The sequence below is a fragment of the Emydura macquarii genome, unplaced genomic scaffold (assembly GCF_026122565.2).
Source record: "Emydura macquarii macquarii isolate MOO-44397 ecotype Brisbane River unplaced genomic scaffold, CSIRO-AGI_Emac_v2 contig_2422, whole genome shotgun sequence".
NCBI lineage: Eukaryota > Metazoa > Chordata > Testudines > Chelidae > Emydura > Emydura macquarii.
This window is the reverse complement of record NW_027132559.1, coordinates 16,254,206-16,275,740: the sequence shown is the minus strand read 5'-3', so window position 1 is coordinate 16,275,740 and position 21,535 is coordinate 16,254,206. Positions and strand designations below refer to the sequence as shown.

At 44.5% G+C, this 21,535-nt stretch overlaps 1 non-coding gene across 1 annotated transcript; it reads left to right on the top strand.

Annotated features, from left to right (window-relative positions):
* Positions 1–439: 439 nt before the first annotated feature.
* LOC137162512 (U6 spliceosomal RNA) lies at positions 440–547 on the top strand. Its single transcript, XR_010922388.1, has one exon. It is a non-coding gene; the product is annotated as a U6 spliceosomal RNA (small nuclear RNA).
* The last annotated feature ends 20,988 nt before the right edge of the window (positions 548–21,535 follow it).

The following is a 21,535-nucleotide window of genomic DNA, read 5'->3' as shown; positions in this document are numbered from 1 at the left end:
TTAAGTCCATTTTTATAAAGTTTCATATTCTTTACTTAGGAAAAAATTAAATGCTTTCTTCAACTGATTGCTTTTTATCTCATTTAGGTTTGGTAAGTCCCCTTGTTGTTTACACTTCTTAGGTGCTAGGAAAAGGCCTTTGACTGCATTAACTAGTGAACTTTATAATTGATTAGTAGTATTGTAGTTACAGTGTAGTAGTTGACTGTAATAACTTAAATGCAGCGACTTATTAGAGGTTAGACTTCCACCATCCTCTCACTGTTCTGGGTTGCTGAAGCCTGATAATATCCTAATGTTCCTTAGCAGCCAAAAAGCCTGCATTTGAAGCTACCCTGATGCTTACAAGATGACAAACTCTGTGCTCCTGACATGGTCAACTCTCAAATAAGGAAACCCGAGTATTATAATTTATAGCTTTCTTTTAGCTGGAATTTAAGTGCTTGCTTCAGAAACACCTATACTAACACTGGCACAACACAGAGAAGATTATCATGACCCTTGCACAAGGATGACATAAATTTGTGAAGCAGTTTAAAGAAAAATTATTATTACAGTACTGAATGTTATAATATTGCAGTTATAAAGGGAACTGTTGTTCCCTTACTGAAACTTAGTCGGCTATTTCTCAATACCAAAGGACAGGGGAAGGGTCGATGACAAATCAGGACCCTGAGACGGACAGCGCCCAGGGCCAGTAGGGGGAGGCCAATGCTCCAGGTCAGCCTGATTGACAGGGAGGACAAGCAAATGCGGGGAAGGGTCCCCTCCTCCGTGTGAGCTGGAGCTGCCTGCCTGGGGACAGAGTGGAGCTGAGCTAAGGACAAAAGCACCTCTGAGACACAGTAGCCAGCAACTGGGAGGCCAGAGAAGAAGCTCAGGGAGCTGAGCTGAGCAGACCCACAGCAGCAGAACCAGAGGGGCCTGAGGAGCAGCCCAGAGAACCAAGCTGAGTAGAGCCACGCTGAAGAAGAGTGGAGCTGGGGATGGGCTTGCAGCTGTCTGGAGCTGGGTGCTATGAGCAGCTAGGGAAAACAAGTGGGATCCTGGGCAGAGGGCCCCGCACAGAGTGTCACCACCAGCCACGAGGCCTTGCAGGCCAGACTTAGCAGGGGATCGTGACCCCGATAAGAGGAGGGGGCAATGCTGGAAAGAAGGGCCCTGCTAGAGCCGGGGTGTGTGTGGCCACCACCAGAGCAAGTATCCAACCCACTGCATCCCTACAGCACAGCCAGGGCCTGGGAAGGAGGCCTGTGATGTGTGAGAAACAGACTGAATGTCCTTTACACCCCAGAAATGCTGTGTGTGGTGTCTCCATGCCCAGGGGACAACGTTAGGTGTTTTTCCTTAACCTTTCTCATCTTTTCTTTATTTTTTTTAATTGATTGCTGTTTAATAAATTGTATTTGCTTTGAACCATATGCAATGATCAGTGGGTCAGGGAAGCGTCCATTGTAGAGAGAGAGAGTACTCCAGAGTGGGGACACCCAAGCCCCTGCCCTAAGTGACCACAACAAGATTGGGGGTTGAGCCCCCCAGGAATTCTGGGCCCAGCTTTGTTGGAGTTATGAGGACCCTGTCACGCAGGAGAGTGAAAGGGGAGTTCTTGAGGTCTGGGTAAAGGGAGTGGGTGCAAGGACTCAGATCCTTTTGCCAACCACTTCCACCGGGGCAGTGTATGAGCCAGGAAGGTTCCTCACAATAGCTGGACTGTTCCCTCATTTACAGTTATACTTGAAAAATATGTTTTTTATTACGTCTCTTTAAGAAAAAAGAAAAGAGTAATTGCAACAATAAAAAGGAATTTTAGGCAGTACTGTCCTCTACACAGAGAAGATTGATAGCATTTTTTTAATTAAAAAATCCTGTTTCCTCACTGCTGTCTGCCACTGAATGTTGGCAATATATGATGCCTCTCATGAGTCAAAAGGCAGCAGCAGAGACATGCAAAATCATTATACAAGTAAAACATATTTATGCAGTTTGTGTCATGGGAATCCCATTTTAATTTATACTGCTGAATTAGTTTTCTCTTGGCACTGTGCAACATAGCTTCAGGGTGCAATGGAAGAACAAAATATTAAGCTTGACAAGCACTGTATCCTCCAATAGTTCCTGATGCCTCAAAACAATAGATCAAAACTATTTAGCTGACATTTTTGAGAGACTGTGCATCTTCAGAAAAATTAAATTTCAGGTAAACAGGAGCTGAAACCCTGCAATGCATTGATTTGGAGGGGAAATGACTATGTCCAGTTACCTGTGGCCCAGAACAGAGATGTCTGGCTTATTTAATTTTGATTAGTTTAGAGTAAGTTTGGAACTGAGCATTACATTATTGTTATAAAATTGAAATTATTAAATATAAGCTTTTTCAATAGTCTCTTAAAAACATGCCAATTTATAAATTGGAACTAACCTACTCTGTCCTTGTTGCAAGCAATATTTGGAATTCTTTAACAAGAAAGCTAAATTTATTTGATTATCTAAGGGATTACCTAAAACAATTGGTAAATTTTTTAACAGTACCACTGAAAGTGAAGTAGTGGTTAAAAAAAGTTTGCAAGTTACCTACAATAAAAGGTAAATTTGCTTTTTATATTTATTTATAAGTTCATAGTGTTTCTCTTTTAATTTAATAGCCTTGTATCATTTTAATATAATATAAAAGTCTAGTACATAGCAATCTGAAATTTCTATTATTTCTAATGGGTTTTTTATTTTCAGCTCATCCAAAAGGGATCATATGGCAGGACAGATCTGACTTCATCTGTACAAAGTGCAGGCTGGTTTCCATATTGGAAGAGAAGGTTAAAGGACTAGAGACCCAAGTATCAACCCTGTGTTGCATTAAAGAAAATGAAGTCTTTCCTGATCTAAGACATGATTTGTTACTGCAGGCACAGCTTGAGGAAGAATCAGAGAAGACAGTGCAGGGCAGACTGAAGAACGGGGAAGAAAATTGGCAGCATGTGACCTTCTGAAGAAAGAGAACCTATATGCCCACCATGCAAATAGAGGTAAGAAATCGGTTTCAGGCTCTCTGCACACGTACTACAGCGGAGAACCATTTGGAAGACTCATCAGAGGGAATGGATCAGAAAGAGACCCTATTGATCAGAAGGCATGGGATGCATTGTCCTAGGGATGGGTGTTCCATGACCACGACTCCCAAGAGGAAGAGAAGGGTGATGGTGGTCGGGGACTCCCTCCTAAGGGGGACAGAGTCATCCATCTGCCGTCCAGAACAGGAAACTAGAGAAGTGTGCTGCTTGCCTGGAGCTAGGATTCAGGATGTGACGGAGAGACTGCCAAGACTCATGAAGCCCTCAGACCACTACCCCTTCCTACTTCTCCACGTGGGCACCAATGACACTGCCAAGAATGACCTTGAGCGGATCACTGCAGACTATGTGGCTCTGGGAAGAAGGATAAAGGAGTTTGAGGCGCAAGTGGTGTTCTCGTCCATCCTCCATGTTCAAGGAAAAGGCCCAGGTAGGGCCCGTCCCATTGCAGAAGTAAATGCGTGGTTACGCAAGTGGTGTCGGAGAGAGGGCTTTGGATTCTTCGATCATGGGATGTTGTTCCAGGAAGAAGGATTACTAGGAAGAGACGGGATTCATCTAACGAAGAGAGGGAAGAGTATCTTCGCAGACAAACTGGCTAACGTAGTGAGGAGGGCTTTAAACTAAGTTGGATGGGGGACGGGGACCTAAGCCCGAAGGTAAGTGGGGAAGTGGGACACCAAGAGGAAGCAGAAGGAGGAGGGTGCAACAGGGGAGGCCGCCTGAATTGCACTGAGAAAATAGGGCAATCAGCCAGTGTAGGCTGGTGGCACGATCCAGCCCACGGCGGCAAAACCCTTCTTCGGGCCCAGGCTCCAAGAAAAGCCACAGCGCCTTTGCTGAGGGGAATAAGCTCCTCGTTTATGAGTCCGCAGCCCCGGCCCTAGGTGGAGTAGGCTCTTCCAGCAATCTATAGCCCCCTGGCCCTCACGTAGGACGGGGCAGGCAAGCAGTCTATGGCCCCCTGGCCCTCAGGCAATCTTGGGGTCCTCGGGCCAGCAGTGTAGAGGACGTCAAGCGCTCCTGGGGTGGTTAGGAAAGGGGGAGGGAAACGCAGGCCCACCCGACTCCACTGTATCCCAGCCCGGGGCCCTAGCAGTGGCAAAGGCGTTTGCCACTGAGTCAGCGGGACTCCAGCCACAACACGCTGACGGGGGTTTCGCCCCTAACTCAGCCACTTGCTAGTTGGCTGTCCCTAGGCCGCTTCTTCCCACTCAATCCCCGGGTACCTGCAGCCACATAGCTGCCTCTGGGTCGCTGGGAGAGGTGATGAGCAGGCTTCCGGCAAGTCCCTCACCATCGACCGGCGGCAGGTCTGGAAATTCCTCCGGGTCGTCTGCAGAGGTAGCTCCTCCAGGACACAGGGCCCCAGGGGTTCCTCTGGTCCACAAGGTTCAGGCCACGCCAGTGGGTCCTCCACATCAGGTAGCTCCTCCAAGTCAGGGCCGGCCTCAGGGGGTTTCTCCCACCCAGCGGGCTTGGGTAGCTGTTCCCAGCTACTAGGGTCCAGCAGCCCTACCCTGTCACTAGGGTTCAGTGGCCCTCTCCAGTCACTCGGGTCTGGTAATTTGGGCAGGCTTGGGAGGCTCCAGTCAGCGGGGCGACTGCACCAAACAGCCACAGGACCTGGGTCAGGCCTAGGCCGCCACCTCAGGGAAGGCACGTCTGCCTCCTGCAGCAGCTTCCCCCGTACTGAGCTGCTGGGCCTGCCTTTTATACTTCCTCCCTTGGCCCTGGCTCCGCCCCCTGCTTCTGGGTGGCTGGGCCTGCAGGGCGTGGTTCTGTCCAGCAGGGGCAGAGCGACCCTTCCTCAGGCCCAGGCTCCGAGGAAGGCCACAGCGCCTTGCTACAGCCTGTTATCTCAAGTGCCTATACACAAACGCAAGAAGCCTGGGAAACAAGCAAGAGGAATTGGAAGTCCTGGCACAGTCAAAAAACTATGATATGATTGGAATAACCGAGACTTGGTGGGGTACTTCACACGACTGGAGCACTGTCATGGATGGGTATAATCTGGTCAGGAAGGACAGGCAGGGGCGAAAGGGTGGAGGAGTTGCACTGTATGTAAGAGAGCACAATTGCTCTGAGCTCCAGTTTGAAACTGGAGATAAGCCAGTTGAGAGACTCTGGGTTAAGTTTAGAATCAAGAACAATAAAGGTGATGTCGTGGTGGGTGTCTGTTATAGACCACCAGACCAGGAGGACGAGGCAGATGAGGCTTTCTTCAGTCAACTAGGGAAAGTTTCCAGTTCACAGGACCTGTTTCTCATGGGGGACTTCAATCACCCTGACATCTGCTGGAAGAGCAATACAGCAGAGCACAAACAATCCAGGAAGTTTTTGGAGAGTGTTGCAGACACTGGTGCAAGTGCTGGAGCAACCTACTAGGGGCCGTGCTCCTCTTGACCTGCTGCTCACAAACAGGGAAGGTTTGGTAGGGGAAGTAGAAGTGGGTGGCAACCTAGGCAGCAGTGACCATGAGATGGTCGAGTTCAGGATCCTGACAAAAGGAAGAAAGGAGAACAGCAGGATACGGACCATGGACTTCAGAAAAGGGAGCTGATGGGCAGGATCCCCTGGGAGGCGAATATGAGGGGGAAAGGAATCCAAGAGAGCTGGCTGTATTTTAAAGAAACCTTATTGAGGGCGCAGGAACAAACCATCGCAATGTGCAGAAAGAATAGCAAATATGATAGGTGCCCAGCTTGGCTTAACAAAGAAGTCTTTGGTGAGCTTAAACACAAAAAAGAAGCTTACAAGAAGTGGAAGCTTGGTCAGATGACTAGGGAGGATTATAAAAATACTGCTTGAACATGCAGGACTGAAATCAGGAAGGCCAAAGCGCAATTGGAATTGCAGCTAGCAAGGAACGTGAAAGGGAACAAGAAGGGTTTCTACAGGTATGTTACCAACAAGAGGAAGATTAGGGAAAGTGTGAGCCCCTTACAGAATAGGGGAGGCAACCTAGTGACAGAGGATGTGGAGAAAGCTGAGGTACTCAGTGCCTTTTTTGCCTCTGTCTTCACAGATAAGGTCAGCTCCCAGACTACTGCACTGGGCAGCACAGAATGGGGAGGAGGTGAACATCCCTCAGTGCTGAAGGAACAGGTCCAGGACTATTTAGAAAGATTCGATATACACAAGTCCATGAGGCCAGATGCAATGCATCCTAGGGTGGTGAGGGAGTTGGCTGATGTGATTTCAGAGCCATTGGCTATTATCTTTGAAAGCTCATGGCAATTGGGGGAGGTCCCTGATGACTGGAAAAAAGCAAATGTAGTGCCCATCTTCAAGAAAGGGAAGAAAGAGGATCCAGGGAACTACAGACCGGTCAGCCTCACCTCAATCCCTGGAAAAAATCATGGAGCAGGTCCTCAAGGAATCCATTTTAAGGCACTTGGAAAAGAAGAAGGTGATCAGGAACAGTCAACATGGATTCACCAAAGGCAAGTCATGCCTAACCAACCTGATTGCCTTCTATGAAGAGGTGACTGGCTCTGTGGATGTGGGGAAAGCAGTGGACGTGATATTCCTTGACTTTAGCAAAGCTTTTGATATAGTCTCCCACAGTATTCTTATCAGCAAGTTAAAGAAGTATGAGTTGGATGAATGGACTATAAAATGGATAGAGAGCTGGCTAGATCATCGGACTCAACGAGTAGTGATCAATGGCTCCATGTCTAGCAGGCAGCCAGTCACAAGCAGACAGGGGTCGGTCCTGGGGCTGCTTTTGTTCAACATCTTCATTAATGATCTGGAGGATGGGGTAGATTGCACCCTCAGCAAGTTTGCAGATGACACTAAGCTAGGAGGAGTGATAGATAGCCTGGAAGGTAGGGATAGGATACAGAGGGACCTAGACAAATTGGAGGATTGGGCCAAAAGAAAACTGATGAGGTTCAGAAGGACAAGTGCAGAGTCCTCCACTTAGAACAGAAGAATCCCATGCACAGCTACAGACTGGGGACCGACGAGCTGGGCAGCAGTCTGCAGAAAAGGACCTGGGGGTAACAGTGATAAAAACTGGATATGAGTCAGCAGTGTGCCCTGGTTGCCAAGAAGGCTAATCGCATATTGGGCTGCATTAGGAGGAGCATTGCCAGCAGATCGAGGGAAGTGATTATTCCCCTCTATTTGGCATTGGTGAGGCCACATTTGGAGTATTGTGTCCAGTTTTGGGCCCCTCATTACGAAAAGGAGATGGAGAAGTTGCAGAGAGTCCAGCGGAGGGCAACAAAAATGATTAGGGGGCTGGCGTACAAGACTTATGAGGAGAGGCTGAAGGAACTAGGTTTGTTTAGTCTGCAGAAGAGAAGAATGAGGGGGGATTTGATAGCAGCCTTTAACTACCTGAAAGGGGGTTCCAGGGAGGATGAAGCTAGGCTGTTCTCAATGGTAGTAGATGACAGAACAAGGAGCAATGGTCTCAAGTTGCAGTGGGGGAGGTCTAGGTTAGATATTAGGAAAACGTTTTTCATTAGGAGCATGGTGAAGCACTGGAATGGGTTACCTAAGGAGGTGGTGGAATCTCCATCTGTAGGGGTTTTTAAGCTGCGGCTTGACAAAGCCCTGGCTGGGATGATTTAGCTGAGTTTAGTCCTGCTTTGAGCAGAGTGTTGGACTAGATGACCTCTTGAGGTCCCTTCCAACACTAATATTCTAGGATTCTATGTTCTGACATAATTGACATTATAGGATAAAAATGTTCAGTGCAAATTTATCCAAAATTTAAATATAAGACAGCTATAACTGATTTTTTTTTCATAAAAATAATCTTAAAGTAGAAACACACTTTATCCTATCTTAAATAGATTGGATCAGCAGGCCTTTCTCATTCTATGATATTTCTAATTCAAATTCTTCATTTGTTTTACTTCAGACTATTTTTTTCTTTCTTTTTTCTTTTGCCAACAATACCAGCCAAATCTAAACAAATGCTGCACTTTTCTTAGAAGAAAAGAAGAACTTAATCAAGTTCTAGAATCTGTATGAACCAGCAGGAGATAATTAGTTGCTAAGTATACATTTTCTATTTAGAGTGACTTTTACCATTTTCCTGCAAGTTGCTTAAAACTGTTCAGGGAAGAGTTAAAAAATATAATCCAGGGGAAGCAAGAGGTAGTGTGTACACAAGCTCCATATGGAAGTGGTATTCATGTGACAAGTGTAACTAGTATGCATCTTTGACTACTTCCTTTTTATGCTTTGCCCATTAATCCATCTCCCCATGACATATTCTAACATTACAAACCCTCCTGAGGTGCTTCAAATAAGCACTGTTGTTTTTTAAAAATCAACCTACTGAAGAAAGTTTTCCTTTTTCTCCCTCCAAATGTGCAAATTTACACCTGGTTGAGGCCCAGGATTGGCAAAATTCAGCTCTGGACCACTAACAGGTGGGAGTATCAGCCGTAACTGGCCTATAGACAGTCATGGGAATCTGAGCATAAATTAGAGCAATCCTGAGGCTTCTCTAACTTACACTAATGGATTGGGCTGGCCTCTGCAAGGACCCAGAACACAGGAAGCACAACGGTGGCATAGTACTAACTTAAATTTTCCATTTTCCGCTGTCTCATTCCTGCCCCAAGTGCAGATATGAAGTAACTGAGAAAGAAAAAAAAAAAAAAAAAATCAGACTTAGTCTCTATATCTACCAGTTACATAGAGAACTCTATATTTTAAAGCCTGCAATTCCAGTACAGACTCTCCTCTGTTTAGCCTGAGAATTTCCCAATTAGACAGAAAATTCTGCATTGAGCCAAGAATATCAGTTACAGGGAGAATTCTGCATAGATTCCAGTAGAAATTCCCCTCTGTTTAGCAAGTGAATAGTATGTATAGTCAAAGAATCTCCCAGTTACAAGGGGAATTGTATATTTAATTAGGAATACCAACAGTTACACAGGGAATCCTCTCTTTAATAAAAAAAAATTCCTGAAATAGACCAGGGGAAAGCAGGAGACTTGGAAGATGACAACATAAGGCAATATGGTGATTTGTAATCCATATAGTGTAATCCATATAGTGAGGGGGCATGGCTTCCCTCAGAGACTGACAAGGAGGGACTACCATCCACTGCGGTGAGCAGAGCCAGGAAGGCCATGCAGGATCCCCACATGGGGGGGAAGGGTACACTTTACCAGGGCCCGGTGGCCCGGCTCAGGCAGCAACCCCCATTACCATGAGGAAAAAATTTTTCCTGGTTTATGAGATTGTATGTATGGGATGAGGGATTGTGGCATGTGTGTGGAAGAGGGCCCGTGTTACAAGTTTGTACTGGGCCCGAAAAAGTTATGCGTGGCCCTGAGGCCACACCCACCATGCTGGAAACAAATGGGGATCAGGAACTGGAAGTATAAAGGGTGGGCCCTCCAGCTCACCTGAAGGAGAGCTGCCAGAGGAGAAGGACATCTCTTGCCTGCTGCTGGAGTGGGAACCCGGTAAGGACTCACCTGACCCATCTGAGATGCCTGACATCCTAGATGTTGAGAAACTTTGCTCCTGCACGAGTGCTGGTCAGCGCATTTCAGCCGGAGCCCTGCTGATCGGAGGAGGACACTCCACCACTGTTAGGGCCCTGGCCTGTGACCCGGTGGAGTAGTGCATGCCTGGGTCCCCCTACCCTCTGCCACCCCACACCTAGGGTGGCAGACTCCCCCCACTAGGCCAGGAGGCCTGTAATTGGGTGACCCGCCCCTGCCTGGAGCCTCAGACTGTTGGTTGCCCTACTCCTGCCTGGATCCTTAGACCAGAGGTCCCCAAACTGTGGAGTGCATCCCCCAAGGAACGTTTGTGGGGCATGGCAGTGCCCGGGCCAGACCCCATAGGGGGTGAGGAGAGAGTGCCACTCAGCCCCACTGAGCTAATTCTTGGCTTTGAGTTTGCTGAGACAGGTGCGACAGTGAGGGGGCATGGCCTCTCACACAGACTGACGAGGGACGACCATGCGCTCCTACAGTCCATAAGAAAAAAGAAAGTCAGAGGGTTTGACAATCTCTACAATCTTTGTGTATATTGGCTGTAATATTCCTGGAGGAAGCAGTGTGGAGACATTTACAGACCAGTGTTCAAAATAAATTCAGTTACCAAACAAAAGACAAACTAACTTAATAAACAGATCAAATGATCTTTAGCATGTGATGAGAATCTACAAGGCAAAGAGAGTGTCCGAGAACATCTCGAATCAGTTGCAATCACCACCAACTGTGGCTTGTCAAGTAAACATGTATGTTTTGTGACAGCTTAAACTGGAAATACAGAGAGCATGCCACTTGTCATCAGACTGATCCAGAGAACTAAATGCTTGCACCACAGTACTGAAAGATCATAACAGAAAGTCATGTCTTTAACTGGTGAACATTGACATAGCTCTCCAACACAGGCCTAAGGTTCATAAATCTGTGACGAGATCTTCCTCTTTGTTGAGCAGATTGTTGACATAAATAAACTAAAGGCTGTTTTTTTAAAGGGGTTTCCCTTTTTGTGTCAAACAAGGGTCTCTCAGAATCACCAGTATAGAATAATGAGTAAATTTAGCACTAGAAATAGAATTTATATAATTTAGGGTCGAAATGTCCTGCAAATAACTGAAGCTGAGTCACTGAATATCAAGAAGATAGCATACACAAAGTACAGCATGAACAGAAAGTTGTGATGTTCTAACTAAAATTCTCATACCTATGATCTAATACTGAGGGGAAAATTAAAGGCAATATACAATTCAAATGAGGAAAGACACTGAGTGGAAATCTGAGTGAAACAGGAGAGAACAGATAAAGCAAAATAATGAGTTAATTAGCATTGACAAAAACTGTCATTACTCTCTACCTCCCTAGACAATACATGCCACTCTATGTCATAGGAAGAAAGTAGTACAATTTAACTTATGCCTGCCCATCAGACTCAAATGTTCACTGGGTACCCTTATTGTTTATCATATTGTTAATATAAATAATTATAACTAGCTCATAGCCTAGTGTAAATTTTATCTTCCTTATCTGCATGTATTCTGTCTATTCCTAAACAAGGCCTGGAACCTCTGAGATACTGAGCTACCTCATCTCTCGCTGAAGTCAATGGTACTTAGCACCTTGTAGCATCTAGTGTGTAAGCTGCGGAAGTCCCCACTTTGCACTCAACAAGAGCCACACAATTGCAGACTCAAAAAGGCAACTGTCCTGTGGTCTGATTTATTAATAAAACAACAACAAAAAACCAAAAACACCTCTCTAGGCCCGTGCATCCCTGATGTAATCTTTGGAGACAAAATCCAAATCATTCACTATTCGGAACATCTCCTTCCATGAATTGATCATCTTACGTGAGACATGAATAGGTAAAAATAAATCTACACTGGTTGTAAGGCTTAATGTATTTACACTGATTACACTGGTTTAATTAATGATCTAAAGAAATAGAAAGGTGTTGAATGCTCTTTATAGTTTGTGGTATGAAGAGCTAGCAGCACATACTTTTCCTGTTAGAAAGCTCCAACACATTGGTGAGTAACACTATTCAAACATCTCTTGCATCTTCACTCTGGTATTTACTTCTGCATCCTGCAAATTTCCCATATTTCCACCAAGAATACTTACTCACTATCTAATCACAATTGCCAATTTCCAGTCATAGAGATCTATAGAAACATGGACAAAGAAGTGTACTTCATTCTTACAGAGAAAGAGAAAAATATTAATAGAGAGTCCTGGGACCGACACAGCTACAGCGACACTGCAGAAACATTAATAGGCATTTTATATCCTAAATCTGTCATAATTTTTTTTAAATGTCTACATAAAATGGGAAAAGCTGAACATAAGTTCTGCTGTAGATCCATCAGATGTCAGCCCTGATGTCCTTCACTCCCCCCATGAATACTGAAGGGAGAGATTATGCAAGGATCTTTTCACACACACCCCACCCAACCCAAAGTGCCTAGGGGTCAAACACAAGGTTGTCCTTAGGATGCCCCTCAGAATTTCTGGCTCCTTGTTCTGTGCTTACTTCACATCAGTGTTCAGCCATCAGTTTATTCTCCCCACAAGTCCATCCTCCAGCATAAAATCTGCACACCTAACTTCTGTGTTGGGGGAAAAAAAAGATGTGGGAAGTTAAAAAAACAAAAAGATCTCACATTTTATATACTTTCTAAAATGATCACTAGTATATAGTCATGGTGAGCATATCTGTTTTACCTCCTTTTTTTTTTAACATTTCCCTTTTTATGGTTTTAGGCATACAGAAACTTGAATATGTCTATGACTACATATTAGAAATTTATTACATAAATAACATGCAAATGCATCTTGAGATGATGCATAAGAAATGGAGTCAGAAACATCACCATGTCTCTCTCACTCAGTTTGTTTTTCACATGCTTATGTTACATACACCTGTTGTATACTGGAAATATACTTAGGTGTAGTTTAAAAGATTCCAAGTTCACATTTTTTACTTTGAAAAGAAAAACTCCAAATACACACAAATCATTGCCTCACAAACTCAGTTAAAAATAACCCTTTAGGGCCCCCAACATAGAAAATGACTACGCCAGAAAGAGAAAAAGACAGATAAAAACCCACAGTACTTAACAGCTATATCCTGCTGCTTCCTTATAGGGTTGGGGAAGCAATAGTGAGGAACCAGTAGGATGTGGCTGTCAAACACCATTTTTAATGTCTGTTTATTTTGGCATTAGGGCCCTATTTTAATATTTTGGATTAAAAAAGGATGAGTTAAATAGGTTGTGCAAGGTGACTATATATGTGCATTTAGGAGAAGACCTTCAGCTGGTGTAAACTGTCATAGCTCCATCAAATTCAATAAAGCTACGACACTTTACAGCAGCTGAGGATTTGCCTTGGACATTTTTCTCTTCCATGTATTGGTTGTTAGGCTTTGCAATGGGGTTGATACGATAAGGGTGCAGGAACAACTCTTGGTCCAGGAAGCATGGCACAGGGCAGAAGGGGCTCCCGGCTCCCACAAGATGGTATGTACTTGGGCTGTTAGCCCCTCCCACTGCTCATGCCACTGTGGCTACACTTCTGTTTTTAGAGCCCTACCTCAATCAAAGTGTTCTGGCTATGTTTGATGCATACTTTATATCTCAGAGAAATGTGGTTTGTGAAAGAGCATGTTTTCCCCAGAGAGTTCAAGACCTCGGAGAAAATGTTAATCTTTTATAAGAGCCCTGCATACATTGACTGAAAACTGATTTTGGGACTGCCAAAACATGAAAATATCAGAGACGGGCTGATTATTGGGTTAACAGAGAAAAGCCTCTCAGAGCAACTACAATCTACCCACAGATATACAGATAGCAAAGCAGTCTGAATTAGTCAGACAGCAGAACAAAAGGCAGGCATAACTCGAAAACCTGCAGCTAGCTTAGAACCTGTAAGGAGATACAACATGAGTGCTAAGAGTCATTATAATAAAAGCCCTGGCTTGGAGTCCCAGGCTACCTACAAAACCTTTCAGGGCTTGTCTACACATTGCTGCTGTAGCACTTAGTGAACACACTACCAATGCCAATGGAAGAAGTTCTCTTGTTCGCATAGGTACTCCCCCTCTTTGAGAGAGAACACCTATGTTGATGAGAGAAGCCCTCCCATCAACATAACCCCTGATGTAGACATCACCATGTCTATATAACTATGTTGCTCAGGAGTGTGTATTTTCCACACTCCTGAGTGATGTAGTTATACCAACATAAGTTTGTAGTGTAGATCAGGGCTCATACTACATGCACAAGATGTGGAAAAATTCATAGCTAATGACGTGTATCTAGCAAAAGGTCAAATACGTAATAAATGCACAAAATAAGGGCATTCTGCAGCTGTTTGCTATACCAAGGCAGTTGACTAATATTACAGACAATCAAGAGCCATTGTTTGCTCTATCATATATGATGACAGAGAGCCTACCTGGAGAGTTAAACTGAATATTAATGGAAAGATTATTGACTTTAAAATTGACTCAGGAGCAGACCTGACAGTTCTCTCAGAAAGGATTTACAATCACCTTCAGCCCCACTCCTAGAGCTGAGATGTCCTGACACAGCCCTGACTAGCCCGGGAGATATCTGGACTGCATGGGCCAATTCACCACAGAAACAACTTACAGAGACAAAAGCGTTGCATTCAGAGTGTATGTGATTGAAGGATCAAAGACCAACAACCTTTTCATTCACAGCATGGCAGCCACAATGGGCCTAGTGAGAAAGGTGGAAGACCTTGGAGTATATGGTGATATTGGATTTTTGAAAGGAGATCCGGTACAAATAATCTTGAGACAATGCTGAACCATATTGTGTATATACACCTTGCAGGATTCCTATCCTGTTTCATCAGAAAGTGGAAACTGAGTTAAAGAGAATGGAACAGATTGGCATAATCGAGAAAATCTAGCTAACAGCATGGTATGGTTATGAAGAACAAGGGAACAATATGAATCTGTGTGGATCTTAAGACTTATTGAAGCAGTTGTGAGAAAAATACAGTCTCCCAACACTGGATGACTTCCTCTCCCAAGTGAAAGGGCCTACAATATTTTCCAAGCTGGATGCCTTGAGTGGATTCTGGAAAATTCCTTTAGCCAAAGTGAGTCCTAAATAGATTACATTTATCACTCCCTTTGGGAAATTTTACTTTATAAAATTACCTTTTTGTGATTACCAGTGCATCCGAAATTTTCCAAAGAAAGATGGCAGAACTCTTATCATAATATCATCCATGAAAACTACAATTCCATTTGTGTTTGTATTGTGGATCTTCAAGGGAAGAACACTCAGTGACGTTCTAAACCTAGTCAGTCAGTCTAGACTCAAGGCAAACAAGGAAAAGTGCATTTTCCACTATCTCAAACTGAGTTTTTGGAACAGACAACTAGCAAAGATTGAATCACTCCTAGCCCTGAGAAAGTAAGAGCAATTTGAGAATTGGATGCACCAACAATGTATCAGAATAGAGAAACGGACTGGGGATGGTAAATTTACCTTCATTGATACCTACAAGACTTTCCTATAGTGACAAAACCACTGAATAAACTTTAAAGATTGTGTGATAGTGTAAATGCTAGGAATTTAAAACTTAGAGGGGGAGATATATCCTAACAATGTCACTTTATAAATGCAGATTCTTCCCTTTTGTGTTTCACTGCAAGTGCCAGATTCAATTAAAAGTGCTAGCAGGTTCCTGAATAAATAAGATGATTTCTCAGGGCTTATGCATCTTTGCATGGGCTTCAGTGGTATGGAAACTGAACTAAATATTTATTGAATCTGGCCTGAGATGACAGATAATGAACTGCAGTGTTTGCTAAATGGGGAGACTAACTTTCATAGGCTGATATATTCTGCATTGTTCACTGACCTTAGGAATAACACCACAATTCAAGCAAAAACTCAGTTTTACAGTGAGGAAACTATTATTTAGGTTCTTTTGGAGGCGGGGGAGACATGTGTTTACATCCAAGACTCTTAAAGCCTGATTTTCAGCGTTGGCTCATAACCAGGCCTCCAGTTTTGTGCCTGTTGTTTTGCAGAAGCAATTTTGGACCTACTTGTGGGTTCAGCTAACCTGATCAGATGTGCATGTGTCCAATTTCAAGGTGCAATCAAGTATTTTGCTACCTAGGGTCACATTGGAAACCCATAATTGTCAATTTTTTGCAGCTTTGTGTGTCGCATTATGTAAATTTAACTATTTTGCATATTTATAAATAATTTACATACAATACATTTCAGCCTTAAAAAAATATGTGCATTTACTGTTGGCAAAAATATCAGCTTATTTGATCTTCAGTGAGGGAAAGGGGAAGGACCAGAAAAAGAAAATGGGGTGAGCTGAGTTCATAGGTGCAAGGTCACCCAGTTTAAGGGAGCACACCAGCAGAGAACGCAGAATAGGACCCACTGCTCCAAGAAGTTATCAAGGAAGGCAGTAGGTTCTTCCCAGGAGAACGCGGCCTGAATGTGTACACATGAGAGGTCAAGGAAAAAGACTTCACTGTCAGAGAGACTCCCATTGGTTATAAATGGCTGTCTTGACCAGTGCTGGAGAAGACAGCAGCTTAAGAGCCCTAAAAATAAATGAAGTTCTTTGTTTAGCTACAGAGCAGAAGTTTGGTAAACTTCCCCTACACACTGTCTTGACAGCATATCTCAACCCTGATCTGGCAGTGAATAGTTTACCAATGCAGTTTTTGGCCTCTCTCCTGAGTCAGTCAATTAATGCAAAGCATAGTGATGAGTTTGAGGTGAGGATGCTGGGACCGAGACCTACCAAACACATAGAAGAGCCAGCAAACATCCATTGGATGAACTGGACCTACAGTATTTGACTGATTCAAACTGGTGGTGTAGAGCTGAAAGCCTCTGTAGCTCATTAGCAATACCCTAAGGCATACAGTTCCTAAGTAAGTGCTAGTATTACTCTCTCAAGAATGTGAATTGTTCTCTTGAAACATACGTTTACAAAATCAATTCTGGCCTTTATGGAGCTTTTATCTGCAGAGCCTTCCATTTTCTGGACACAGCCAAAACCAGACACACAATGCCTTGTCTTCTGCAATCATGTTCTACAATCAAATGCCACATATTGTTCTTAAAGGAACTATAACAATAAAACTAATATTTAACATAATTTCCAAGTACACTTCTAAATACAAAATGATTTGCAATATAAAATAATTTGAACGCTTAGTTATTTCAGTACGTGCCTTATACTAGCTTAAGAGGGGGTTACAGTAAAACAAAACAAAAGACCTACAGGAAAAGAATGTTAAGGTTGTACTCTCAGACAATTAAATGAGGAAATGCCAAATTAAAATTAGTTAGGTTCTGATCCTTGCATTGCTATGGACCTGGACCTCGCTTTGCTGTGAACCAGGGCAACTCACTATGCTTCTTTATTGCTCCATTTCCTCTCCCACCCTTTGTCTGTCCTGTATATTTAGAATGTAAGCTCTTTGAGGCAGGGACTGTCTCACTATGTGCTCATACAGTGCCTTGCATAATGGAGCCCAACTTCACTTTGCACTACTGTAATATAAATAACTGAAATTACTTCAGGAGAACAAAGAGCATGCTCTGTTTCCTATTTGATCTTATTATCATGTTGTTCTTCAATAACTTTAAGGGATTGTGACAAGGTGCCTAACACCACACAAGGTTTGAAAGGATTCAGACAGCCAGATAGGCTAATTAACTCCCCAGGCTGCACCTGGAGGAGGAGCTAGGAAGCAGGGGTTGATTAAAGGAGGCTCAGTTGGGCAGGAACAGGAAGGGCCTGTATAAAGCTCAGGAGCTGAGAGCAGAAGGGGGCTACAAGAAGGTAGGGTGGAATTACTCCCTGAGAGGAGGGAGTTGGGAGGCTGGTAAACCTAGAAAGTAGGGAAGTCAGGAAGGTTGGAGAAGACTCAAGGGAAAGTAGCAAGTTAGGACAGAGGAGGCCTTGTCTGCTGACCAGGGGCCTTTGAGCTGAAACCTGGAGTAGAGGGTGGCTTGGGTTCCCTTGACAGCCACTAGGGACATGGCACAGGCCAGGTAGGAGACAGCAGACTGCCTGGGATGGTTTGTCCTGGAAAGACTTTGTTACACTACCTCCGGAAGGGAACACATATGGCGACTTGGCTGGAGGGTTGAATCACGAAGAGGAGGCTGCAGTTCCTGGAAAGAGGAGTGAGACAAGACAGGAGAGATACCACCAGGGAAGGAGCTAATCCCGAGGATAGTCAGCAGGAGGCGTCATCAGTGGTGAGTGCACCCTGTGACAGTGATATTTCCAGGTAACATACAGAAACATTTACAGTCTGAAAGGTACACATCTTGACAGGCTAGATAAAGTTGACTTAGAGAATATCACCAAGGTGAGATGAACCGGTCTTCTCACAATAAGATTAAATATAGGATTGCCCACACAGGCTAAGTGCTCCTCTCTACTTTCACAAGTGGATGGGAGTTAAAACTCACAGCTATATGCCCAACAACAGTCTATATGCCCAAATCCTCAGACTGGGGCGGAGCCAGCAAAACAAACAGAGAAACCAGCTATAGCCTATTGAGTCTTAGCAGGCCAAAGGGCCAGTCACACCAGGGTTGGGGTGGCTAGCGGGGAGGGGGACACAGGCCCGCCCGACTCTACTGCATCCTAGCTCAGGGCCCTACCAGTGGCTGGGTGTCCCGCCACTGAGTCAGCGGGGCTTCAACCAAAATGCACTGACTAGTGGCCTGGCCTGGGCAGAGCCGGACTAAGGCCAGCTATCCCTGGGCCACTTCCTCCATCCCTGTACTCAGGTACCTGTAGCCCATATCATAGTCCAGCTCCTCAGAATAGATGGTGAGGGGCAACTGCAGCAGGCCCTTGGGGTCACTAGCATCTGGCAGCTCCTCCATGTCATTCAGGGCAGGCTGCTCTGGCAAGTCGCAGGCAGCACATAGCTCATCCAAAGCATGGGCAGCAGGCCACTCTCCCCAGTCACAGGTAGCCCTTCCCAGTCACTGAGGCCCAGCAGCTTGGGCAGGCCCTCTATGCTTCCGCCGGTGGGTAGCCTGGGTGGCCCTCTAATGGGGTTGGGCTCAAGTCCCAGCCATAGAGGAGAGACCTCTGGTTGCTTACCCCTGACTGAGCAACAGGGCCTGCCTTTTATACTTCCTGTCCTGCCCCTGCACTTCTGGTTTGGAAGTGGTGTGGTACCCAGGCCTACCCACCAGCTGTCATGTGTCAGCCCCTCTGTGTCGGCCTGGGAGGGAGGCCATACCACTTCACTACAGTTGTATTAAAATGCAAATGTTTGTGGGATTGTGTGGAATGTTTTTTGGAGGAAGACCTCATTATTAGTCTCTGGAACACATTATAAACTTCAAAGTATTATGTCCTTTCAAGGTAGGACAATGTATGTAAAGTGGGTTTCCTAGAAAGTACTTGTGAGAGTGAGCATTTCCTTCCTCCCATCTGGAACCAGCCTTTTCAAGCCACTTGGGGAGAGAAACTGATTGAACTGAAGTTTCCAGGAGCAGGTAATCAGTAAACAAAGGCCTCCAAACTGAATAAAGGAGGGTCTGAACTTTTCATGGGTGTTCTTGTTTGAGCACAGTATCACAGCTGAGTCATGGGCAGTCAAACCCAATAGAAGAGCCAGAGTCCACAGTCACAAGACAGAAGTCAGTTGGGTCAGGACACCAGGAGACAAAGTGGAGATCAGAACCACAACTCAGAAATCAGAGTCAGGCCAGGTCAGGACACCAGGGGGTCAGAGACAGCAGTCAAACTAGAGGTCAGGAACCACAAGCCAGATGCCAGGAATCAAGCCATGTTGGGGTGGCAGGAAATCAAGCCATGTTGGGGTGGCAGGAAATCAACCAAGGAAGCACACAGTCCAGAGCATGGAGGATCCCAGTTGCTCAGACAGCTTCCTGGTCATGCTGCAGGCTTAAGTAGGGCCAGTGGGCCAATCAGCTGCTGTGGGACTCCACCAATTGGACCTCGGGTGGAGCCTCACACTGGGGGGGGGGGGGGGGGGTTTCATGGGTCTGAGGCAGGGCTGGCTCGAGACTAAATGGCACCCGTGGCAAGAAGCATCTTCAGCACCCCTCTCCCCCCATTTGTTAAACTTTTGAATATCTTTTTATTGTATTTGTAGCCCATTTCACAACTTTGATGCGTGATTTGCATGCATGATTTATCCCTGTCATATAAGATGATAAATTTGCACACTAGGATATGTAAATCTGTATTTATTTATACCATATATAAGCAAATCAAAAATTCATTTCTTATAAGCTTATAGAAACTTTTTAACTTCAAGAATAACTGAAATGTACTAACATCAAGAAATCGAGCTGTGCACCAACATTGGGTGGACCAGTATTAAATAGTGTTACAGTAGGTGACAGCCTTAGAATGTTAATTTTAGTTCTTTAGTTCAAAAAATCACTTTTTCTTGCCTTTGCCATGGCGATGAGAAGCACAGCATCAGAGAGATCCAAAAACTGGCCAGTGGCATTTTCAAGCAACAAAATAGCAAGCAATGTCAGTGACTGGCTAAACCCCATCCCTTATATACCTACGAGGGCATGGCTGACAACAGTCTAAGAGGTTCAAGGAAAATGTAGTTCTCAAAGTCTGGAAGGTTCCATAATTTCTACAAAGATCTAGAACATTCTAGAAGGTTGGTGAAAAATGAATCTACATACAGAATGCCTGAAACATTTTACTTCAAACATTCTATTTTTCCCTTTTGTTGCTAACAACCAAAACAGAGCCCTGAGCCCGGCTCCCCCCCACCTCAAGCCCAGCATACAAGGCGGTTGCCTGGGTCACCTGCCCCTAAATCTGGCTCTTCCGGGTAAACTATTCTCAGATGCCAGATAAAGGGTTGGAGTATAGCTGCTCCCATGACCCTGGTGGGTCTGAGTTTGGGACCTGTGAGTCATGATGCAAGGGTTTGATTATCTTGAAAGTGCAGGAAAACCCCTGGGTGGGGGTTGAAGGACTGCTCTTACTAGAGCCCATGTTGCAACTGGGGTAATCTCTGGTAAGCTTATTAGCATGTATGTAGGTTCTTATTGTTTTTAATGTTTTCTCTGTAATGCTTTTCTTTCTAAGCATATTTTAGTCTTAAAGTAATTGTGTGGTAACTTACAACTGTAGCAATTACCCTGTGTACTTTCTCTGAGGAGAAAAGTGAAGGACATCTGCTTAGGCAGACTGCCTTTTGCTAGGAATAACAGCGTGAAGGCAGGGAACTGGTCAGCCTGGAAATACCCATGAGGAAGGAGAGAGACGCAGGTCTCCACCCAAGAAAGGCAACGGCTGGGAAGCCAGAAGACTGAGTGGATGCTGTTACTGGACCATCAAGGGGGAAAATAAGCACAGTTGCCCTGAATTGTGACAACAGTCCGGTACCCTAGAAATAAGAGGACAACCGTCTGCCTCAATCACTGCCCATCTTCTGCACTGAATGAGGAAGGGATCCTATAGAACGTATAGAATGTGATCATATCATGAAAGACTGCATCATAATGTGTGCACGGGGAGGGCAGAGTTAAGGTTGCCTGGGTAACCTTAATTCTGGTATTTACTTTTAATTAAATTTAATTTAAAAAACTTAATTACAGCAAGGTAACAAACAACTGAAAGAAGGGTTTTGCAATGAAAATGTGAGGCAACTTGAACTATAGATACCACTCCTCGCTCTGCCTGTTACAAACAAGAATAAAAAGGGAAACCTGTGTAACTAGAATCATTAGATAATTTAAATGACATTTAAATATCCACTACAGTTGCTTCCTAACTAGGAATGAACCCAAGCCTTAGTCCGTTCCCCTACTCCATATAGTTTTTATATTATGTTGTGCACTCCTGATTCAGTTGAATCGTTTTACAGTGGGCTCAGCTATACTAGCTAAGAAAAATTCTGAAATGTGTCAAATTCTACTTAGTTACACCATTGTAAATCCACGT